Genomic DNA, 9,461 nt, shown 5'->3' on the forward strand with positions numbered 1-9,461 from the left:
TCAAAGACTGCAGGCAAAGAGGTATACAAGTCTAGAAAGTCAATGGAATCAGAAGTGAGGCGAGCTGGGCTAGAGTATCTCATGAAATGATGATCTGAGCTAGAAATTTAACAATCCTGAGAGCAATTCGAAAATGGAGAAATCTCTAGACTGTTGCTTAGAAGGCAGAAAAAGACAGAAAATCTAGAGGCCACTCAGGATAAGTACAATACTGTAGAAATTATTTTATTAACACTGTCAAACATCTTTATCAATGCTTAATATAACACAAAATGCCTCAAAAACCCTTAGTACTTGACCCTAGGCAGGTTTGTGTCATAAAGTCAGTAAATTTGGCATCAGCCCTGAACTGCAAAGAACTCAAAGCTTTCAAATCCCATGGATATTCAGATATTAATTAGGTTGGTTTCTTTTTTACATGAGGGAAGGGGACTGAGTTTAAAAGACTGAGTTTAAGCTCAATGTTATAAAAACATAGCTTTTATGGTGCCAGAGCATTTCAGCATTCATAAACATGAAACATAAGAAACAGTGTAATATTATGTATAAAGGCAACAAATTCCTACTACAACACTGACAGATTTCCTCACTGTCTTGGGATATGGTGAAATTAATAATCTAATGTTTGAAACAACTACACTGAAATCTACACTAGGAAACAATCTGCTACAGTATAATCAGTCAACAAGCATTTATTACGAACTTACTATATGCTAGGCACTGTGCTAAGCACTAAGGATACAAAGTCCCTGTCCTCAAGGAGCTTACATTCTAATGAAATATACAACATGTAAATAACTAGGTATATAAAAAATACAGATTGGATAGAAGACAATCTGAGAGGTGAAGGCATTAGCTGCTGGTGGTATTAGGAAAGGCCTTCTACAGAGGGTGGGATTTGAGAGGAATCTTAAAGAAAGCCAGGGAAACCAAGAGGTGGAGGGGAGAAGTCAAAGCTTCCCAGGAATGGGAGACTGCCAGTGCAAAGGCCCAGAGACCAGGAGATGGAGAGTCTTGCTTGAGGAACTGCAAGTAGGCTGGCATTGCTGAATCCTAGTGACATGGAAGGGAAATGTAAGAAGACCATAGAAATAAGGGTGGATCAGATTATAAAGAACTTTAAATGTTAGAAGAGTCTGACTTTGATCCTAGTCTGACATTTGACTCTATAATAGTAATAGGGAGCCACTGGAGTTCATAGGCAAACCTATCTACACTTCAGAAAATGTATATTGGCTATGGAGTAGATGAGTGTCAAGGCTGGCAGAGACACCAGTGGGAGAGCTAATACAACCACCCAGGAAAGATGTGATGAAGGCCTGAACTAGGGCTGAGGTTATATGAGAAATATTAAAAACGTTGTGAAGGTAGAAAAGACAAAATTTAGCTATGGACTGGATAAGTGCAGTGAGAGGGAGGAGTCAAGGATAGCACTGAGATTGTGAGCCCAGGTTTCTGGGACAATGGTGGGCTCTTGACAGTGACAGTCTCGAACTGAGTACAACAGATCTACAATGGACCATATTCAACGGAGTCTGGAAGGATCTCACAAAAACAAGTCTCACAACCAACTCTGAAAGACTTAAGAACTCTGATCATTACAATGACCAACCATGATTCCAGGGGGCTCATAATGAAATAATTTACCTACCTCCTGACAGAGAGGTGATGAACTCAGAGTACAAATTGAAACACAATAGTTTTGGAGAGGGTCAATTCAGGAATTTGTTCTGTTTGAATATACATGTTTGTAAACTGGGGATTTTGTTTTTCTTACTTTCTTAAGGAGGGGAGGAATAGGGAAGAAGGAAGGGAATGAAGGTAGATCTTAATTGTTTTTTTTTTTAAATTTCAACAGTGACAGATCAACAGTACAGATCATAAAAACCTAAGTCAGAGCAAAATTCCAGTGTATAACAGAGGCACAAATCTTTATATGAAAACCTGAATAAGTATGTGTATGTCATATATATGTATACCTGCATATAAATCTAAAATGTGTTTACACATTTATCACAAGGAATGAGTCTATAAAAAGCAAAATACCACAACTGTGATATCCCCTGCCGAAATTTTTATCACTCACTCTTTTCATTAGAACTGATGTGTAGTACTAGCAGGAAATCTCCCGTGCTATTTTTTCCATTTCTTTTTTCTTAGTGGTTTGATTCTTCTCCCTCGTTATCATACATTCATATCATTTTAAGAACAGATAAGGAGATTCATGAGGATAAAGTCAAGCACTTTAAAACTAGCCTGGTGCCAAGTATAAAGTGCATGATGAGCATAGATAGGTTTTATAAATATAGGCAGCATCCAAATGACAAATGGATTGTATTCCAAAAGTCCATTTTTAAAGCTACCTTGTTATAATTGTAGACAGAAATAATGTTAAAAATATTTGTTAGGTTCTCAATCTAGCCTAAAATAGCTAATTTAATCTCATAAGGGAGATGGAAAAATACACATCTGCAACAAAAAATAGTTGAAAATAACATTGCCATAGTAGTTGTCATTTAAGATAATTAAAAAGATTGAATAAATTGGGTTTTTTATTCATGTGGAATGCTGATGCCTCAGGAAGGGGAAAAGGTTTCATCAGAGATGAGGAAGTAGATGAAGATGCTGAATAAAAGTCGCTGGGCCTTTTGAAGCTCCTTAGAAGTGAATGATGCTGGTTCTTTTTCAGTTTAATTTCCTTTCAGACTTATGGCTTTCCCTTCCCCTGACAAAGGTGTGCCACCAGCACTGCTTTTTAGTCATGGAACAAAGAGTGAGAGACACGGAGTCAGCCTGACATAAAAGAAAGAACTCTGGAATTTTAGTCAAAGGACCTGGAATAAACTTTAGGCTCTGCTCTTTAATAGCTGTGTGACCTTGGGCAAGTTACTTGTACTGAGCCTCAGCTTTCTTCAGCTATAAAAATGGAAGGTAAGGGTGATACAACTCTAAGGTTCTTTCAGAAGGAAAGTCTAAGAGATGGATGATCCTGCCTTTACTAGGCAAAAGTACTACAACAGAAGAAGCAAGTATATCAAAGGAGACATGTATACTTCTGGGAAATTAAGCAAAAGTTAAAAGTGGAGTATTAGAGAAGGTGCTTGATTCCAGAGGATAGAAAGGAAACTTGTGCCACAGTTCTATGCAATTGTCCACTACATGAGGGGGGGAAAGGATGTGTGTACAAGAGAAAGTGAATAACAGTTCTGACTATGCACGGTAATACAAGCCTGAGACCAATGCTCTTCATAGCTCAGGGAGTAGTTTTAATTATTAGTTGCTCACAATCTTAGATGACAGATAAGCAACATTTTAAAAAATTGTTTTGATTACAAAGAATTATGAGAAGTTTTCCGAAAATTTTTAGTCTTCTATACTCTGATTCAAAGCATTCTTATTCAATTTAATAGACAAGGGACTGAATCTGTCATTTCACTGATATGTGAACCCCTTAGTGAGAAAACTCCCATTATCAGTGTAGGTCAGCATCTTCTCTGCAAACAATGGTCTTCGAAAACTGCCTACAGCACTGAGGTGAAAGGACTTGCCTACCATCACATAGCCTACAAAAACATTAGAGACAAAACTCTAACCTTTCTCTTCCTTTCTCTCCATTCCACTGCATCGTCTCTTTATTCAATGAATAAACGTGCATTTGGTACCTAGTGAGAGGCAGCAAGATGCAGTGGAGAGTGGGGAGACCTTACAAGCCCATCTCAGGTACCTGTTGGCTCCGTGACCCTGAGCAAGTCATTGAACTTCTCAGTGCCCCAAACAAGTCTTTTAAGAGTGTAAGTTACTGATGCTTTGCTGATTTGCCCTGGTGGAGGGAACTTATATGCTAGAAGTTTCCCACAGGGATGAATTTGCAGTTCCATACGAAAACAAAAACAAAACAAAAAAACATTTCGTATGAGTGAAATATTCTGCCGGGTGGGTGAGATACAAAGTGTAGATAACATGTCTAATAGAAGATTCAGATACATGTTATCATTGATAAATTCACAATAGTCTTTTAAAAGACAAGAAAGCCATTAGAAACCTAAGGAACACTTGCAATATCATTGTATTAAAAGTTCCTAAGCAACTCATTTTAAAGATCCAACGAATCAGAATCCAAGATTTGGGACACATTTAGTTTATCTTTTAAAGATCTCCATGGAGCAATAAAACAAAACCACTGGAGTTGGGGGAAGACAATTTTGTTACACTGCATTCTATACCTGTCTTTTTCAAATACACAGGAGGCATATCACAGAAAAGGTTGGCAAAGACAAGTCCCCCTCAAGAAAAGATTAAAAAGTTCTAATAGTGTCATACATTGCCAGTCACACAAAGTGCATTTGAAAATTCAGAGAAGACTAATTTTTTATTTTTCTTTATATGCTGATCTTATCCAAACTTTTACTACTTCTTATACTTTTATATAAAACACTAGACCCAAGAATCCTATATAATTCAATAACTATCCGAAACAATACTATTTGTAGGGTGAGAAAGTAACACCAAATTCTCTTTCCTGGTCCACCCCCCAAAAAAGCTTCAGCACCTAATGGTGGATTTGGGAAATATTTGTTTCGCATCATTGTACTATTTTCAGAAACAATTTTTTAAAGTCTAAAATAATGCAAATCAGAATATAAATACTCATTTCCCCTCCTTCTTTAGTTGGGTTCTGGCTCAATTTACTTTCCTGTAATAACAAAACCCACAAAAAGTAACGGTGCCCTGGATAAAGAAAATCCACTCCTGCTTGCCATTCAGAAAATTCATTCAAAAGGGAAACAAGAAAGAAGCTAATCCAAAACACTAAATTTCTATCCAAGATAAAGTTTCCCTAACAGGTGGAGGATACACGTTTGCTGATTTCTTCATACTTTGAATTACAAAAACTAGATCCCTAAAGGATCTTGATTACATTGAGATAAAGAGGATAGACTTCATCATCTATAAAGAACGCCAGCACAAAATCTACTTTTTCCAAAATTATCCTGGGAGTCATAATAGTACATTCATCACAGACTGGTGTAAAGCGGACCACACTGTTTATAACTGTTTGGGTTTTTGCCGAAGGAAGAATACAGCTTTAAAGAACAGCCCACCAAGAATCCAAGCACAAAATGCTCCTTTAATTGAAGGACCAAGTAGCCCCGAGGGCGCTCCTTCTTACTCTCGCCGTGACCAGCGTCTCTCCCGGCTATCACGGCTTCCAGCACACAGCGGGTCTGGGTCCGGGTCCGGGGATCGGGCCACGGAATAACGGTGCCGCTCCCACTTTGGAGGGCCCGAGTTTTCTCCGACTCGCGGCCTCAGCACGAGCACATGCCCTCACCCCACATCGCTCGCTTTAATGAACCAATTTCCATCCTTTCTTAAGAGATGAACTTTCGGCGGAGGGAGGCTGCCACCCAAGGTGGGCACGGCCATTTAAAACAACCTCGGGGGCGGCGGTGCCAGGGGGCAGCCGCAGCCGCGGCGCTCCGCCACCCCAAGCGGGCAGGTCTGGACCCCTCGGCGGCGGCATCTCCGGGGGCCTCCTTCCCGAGTCCGCGGGGCTTCGCACGAGCCGAGCAGGTGGGATCAGCCTTACGTAACGGGGATGTCAGGAGCCCAGATCGCCAGCCTTCCCCCTCCCCCATCTCTCCCTCCCAACTCCCTCCCCCCTCCCGCCCCCACCTGCCGGACTACACGGAGGAAACAAACAGGCGCGAGCGGCGGAACCCCCCACCCCGGCCCGGGCACCGTGGCCCCGGTCACCCGCGGAGCCGCCAGCCCCGTCCGGAGGAGGGAGAGCGGGGCGGCCTGGCTGCGAGGACAGCGCCAAGTGTCTCCGGAGAAGTGGCCCGCAAAGACCGGCCCGGAACCCCCGGGTGGATGAGGGCTAGCAGCCCTCGGCCGCCCCCTCCCCCTCCGGCCGGCGGACCCCCGAGCGCGCGGGCGCGCCCCCCGCGGGCACGCGCGCACACACACGCACACACACACACGCACACACACGCGCGCACCGCCGCCATCCCCGGCAGTGACAGCTCCACATGTCACCGCTCCGCCACCCCAGCACTCACCGCGCGGGGCTCCGCAGCCACCGGGCCGGTCACCCAGGCAGCACCGCCGGGGCTCCCTCCTCCCCCGCAGCTGGGCACGCGGGGCCGAGGCGAAGCTCCGAGCCAGCTTAGATCATCCCGAGCCCAGCGCTCCGCCCTCAGCGGAACCCCAGCCCGCCGCCCGTGGCCTGCTGGCTCAGTCAGGCGGGACTCCCCCTCCCCTCGCGGCCGCCGCTGCCTCCGCCTCCGCCTCCGCCTCCCTTCGCGGCCGCCGCCGCCGCGGCCGTCGCCATCTTGGCAGTGACGCCACCAGGCGAGCGGGCGGGCGGCCAACCGGCGTGTCCCGACGAGTAGGCGGGGGCGGAAGGAGGCGGGGCAGAGGCCAAGGGGTGGAGGTGTCCGCCGGGTCCCAGAGCCCGCCGAATTCCAGCGGGTGAGAAAGTGGGCGGGGCCGAAGCGTCCCAACCCTCCTACGACTCCGGTTGTTTGGGAAACCTAGTCTCAACCCGCCTGACAGCCGGAGCGCGGGAGAGGCTGCCCCGCCCCATTCTGGCACCAGGAGAGCGGAGCTATCCGGACCCGACCCTCTTGGCTGGGCACCCACGCCCCCAACGACTCCCACTCGCACCTGCGTGGGCGAGCTTGCCGGACTCCTCTTGGGCCTCCTGGCTCCGAAAGGTGAGCCGAGGCACGCCCCTAAGGGAGCACGACTGCCCGGGGGCCGTCCAGGGCCAGCCCAGCCTGGCCTCCTCCAGCCGGGCGCTCGGGTGCCCCCGGGAATCCCCCACCCGTGCCAGCCAGCGTAAACAGCCTTGCCGAGTGGGGAATCCGGGGACTTTCTCTGGAAACTACGCTGGGGGAAAAGGCACCACTAAGTCCGATAGTTTGGGGGGACTGTTTGTACTGGATTCTGGCTTATGGAAGAAGGCGGGGGGCGCACCCACTCCCCTCCCCTTCTGTAGGGGTTCTGAGATGCCTCCCCACGTTCTGCCACCTTCCGATGAATTCTAAGCCTTTGACGGTTCAAGCGACTCACCTAAGACGCTGCAGGCTGACCTAAACCCGACCCACCCCCAGGCTGGCGATCCGTGTTCTGTCACGGAAGTGGGTATGGGCCGACAGCTTTGTGCCCACGGGTGAAAGCGAGCGCCCGAAGTCCTTTTCTTCAGGACAGAGATCAAATCCATCCTTCCATTTGTGGCAGCACCTGTTGCTGTCTATACCCGTGGGGGTTAGCCACTCCTTTTTAGAGTCCTTTGGGTGTTCAAAAGACTGACTACCAGCCAAAATAACACTGGGTGTAATTAAAAATCCATGACAGAATTGCATGAGCTGCCGTGGTCAAAGAACTGATTACCAAACGAACAGCCTGACGGTGTGTGTTGACCCTCTCTTTCCCAAGGAAAGTCTTCAGAAAGCAAACACATTGTTGCCAGACGGTACTAAAGGTCTTTCCAGAGGTAGAAATCACCAGAGCTTGATCTCTATGGCCATGGCCTTGGAGAACCCAGAGGGACTGCCATACAAGATAAAGTACTGTAGCAGCAGCGACAATAAATAGGCACATACTTTAGAGAATGGAATTCTCTACTTTTATATTTTAATGGATCTGTGAACCTATAAATGTGGGTACTCCTTCCAAGCAAACAGATTCTCTAGTGCCGTACCATCCTTGTAGCATTCACCATGAGGACCTACCCAACATGCCAGGAGCCTTCCTGGTTCTCTTGACATTGCCAGAGAATAAGTGCAACATGCAAACTGTCCCTTGTTTGTCCCCTGTTCTCTCTATATGGCCACTTTATCGTACATTCCTCTTATGATCTTTACACCATTTTACTTGTGTTATTTTTCTGTGATAATGTGTTGCAGCCTATTTGTACCTGGCGTGAACCTATCATTGCTCTTCTTAGTGATTTTTCAACCATGATATTCCTTCAGAGACTGTGATATTCCATGAAAAGATGGGTCTTTGTTTCAGAAAGAAGCCTTGGTTCAATAAAATATTATTCCATTTCCCAAAGTCAATATAACCCTCTCTCCCCAATTCTTAGACTACTTCATTGTCTATGTTGAGTGTCTATTCAAGATATATATACACACATAGGTATATAGAAAGAAAAATATATATCACACATATGTGTGTTTATGAACTAGTTATTTGGATTATCCCTCCAAATGCATGTTTTAATCAGAACAATCTGCATTACTTATCCAGTAGATCTTTCATGCATGGAGGCTAACTTTTTTTTTAGTGAATCTTGATTGGATCTCACATGAGAGACTGCAATGCTATGGGCTTGGTGCAATGTGTACATCATTCACAAAAAGGATCATCTATATCATCTAACAGGAGATCCTCTTCCATATAGACTGCATTGAACAGTATCCAAGACAGAAGCAAACATCTTTGATGACAATACCTCTCTTTGGTTTGTACCTTGCCTGATATTATCAAAAGAGTCATTGAAAGAAGTTTCCTCTGTTACTACATTTCTGAAGGCATCATGGATGACTTTGACATATTCATGGGAGACACCTTGATAGAATAAAGTCATTAAGGTGATGTTTTGTACCGCTAAACCAAATGCTTTTTTATAAACAAATACACTGAGATATTTCATTTTCTATGTGTTTTAGTCAATTGCATGATTGTAAAAAAAAAAAAAGGGTCTACTATGGAACATAATTTTAAAAAACTTTCCTATCCCCTTTTCATACTTTCACCAAAAATGCCCTCAATGCATATGTACAGATTATTCTTATAGACATTTTCATAGAAATGGGAAAGTAAGCACATAGATCAGTGGTTTCTAATATTCTCTTGGTCATCTTCCCCAAGACTTTGGCATCTTTTCTTTGGATACCATGGGAATTTCCCTCTATATATCTTTGAAATTATATCACCTTAAGCATAAACTTCCTATTCTGCTTCAGCTGCCTTTTCTAACTTTGTTTTCTTTAGTGCTTTTCCTGCTTCCTCATGTATCTCATCAAGAACCTTAGAATGATGGTTCAACTACCACTGATGTAAGAAAAAAAGATATAAAAATGTTTACAATCTTTTGCATTTTTAATCTGTTCATTTTCCATTCCAGTTGTTCTCCCTTGGTAAAGAGACCTAGTGTTTGTTAGCCAAAAGAGTTTCTAGGTTTTTTTGTTCGTTTCAAAAATTAATTTATGTTAAACTTCCTTAGGAAACCAATAAACATGGATTGAGCACTATGTCCCAGACACTGTGATAATAGTTTAGGTAGACATCCATTCTTTTATTCTTTGTCTGTCTTTCAGCATCAATAACTTGTTTAAGTCAAGTTATTTGATTCCACACAAATTGCCTTCTCATTCTTGTCATTTCTTCCAATTTGCCTTTACTTTAGACCTTTGTTCTAGCAAATCTGTGTTCTAATACAAACAGCT

The 9,461-nt window shown here is 44.1% G+C and overlaps 1 protein-coding gene across 7 annotated transcripts in view; it reads right to left on the reverse strand.

Annotated features, from left to right (window-relative positions):
* DENND4A (DENN domain containing 4A) overlaps positions 1–6,196 on the reverse strand; it is a 136,527-nt gene extending 130,331 nt beyond the window's left edge. For 6 of the 7 annotated variants that reach the window (XM_072614425.1, XM_072614418.1, XM_072614413.1 and 3 more), the window contains exon 1: positions 6,063–6,196. The gene's annotated coding sequence lies outside the window, so the exon portion shown is untranslated. The remainder of the gene's footprint in view (positions 1–6,062) is intronic. The other variant, XM_072614397.1, reaches the window with a different exon arrangement.
* Positions 6,197–9,461: the final 3,265 nt, after the last annotated feature.

Source organism: Notamacropus eugenii, chromosome 1 (assembly GCF_028372415.1).
Source record: "Notamacropus eugenii isolate mMacEug1 chromosome 1, mMacEug1.pri_v2, whole genome shotgun sequence".
NCBI lineage: Eukaryota > Metazoa > Chordata > Mammalia > Diprotodontia > Macropodidae > Notamacropus > Notamacropus eugenii.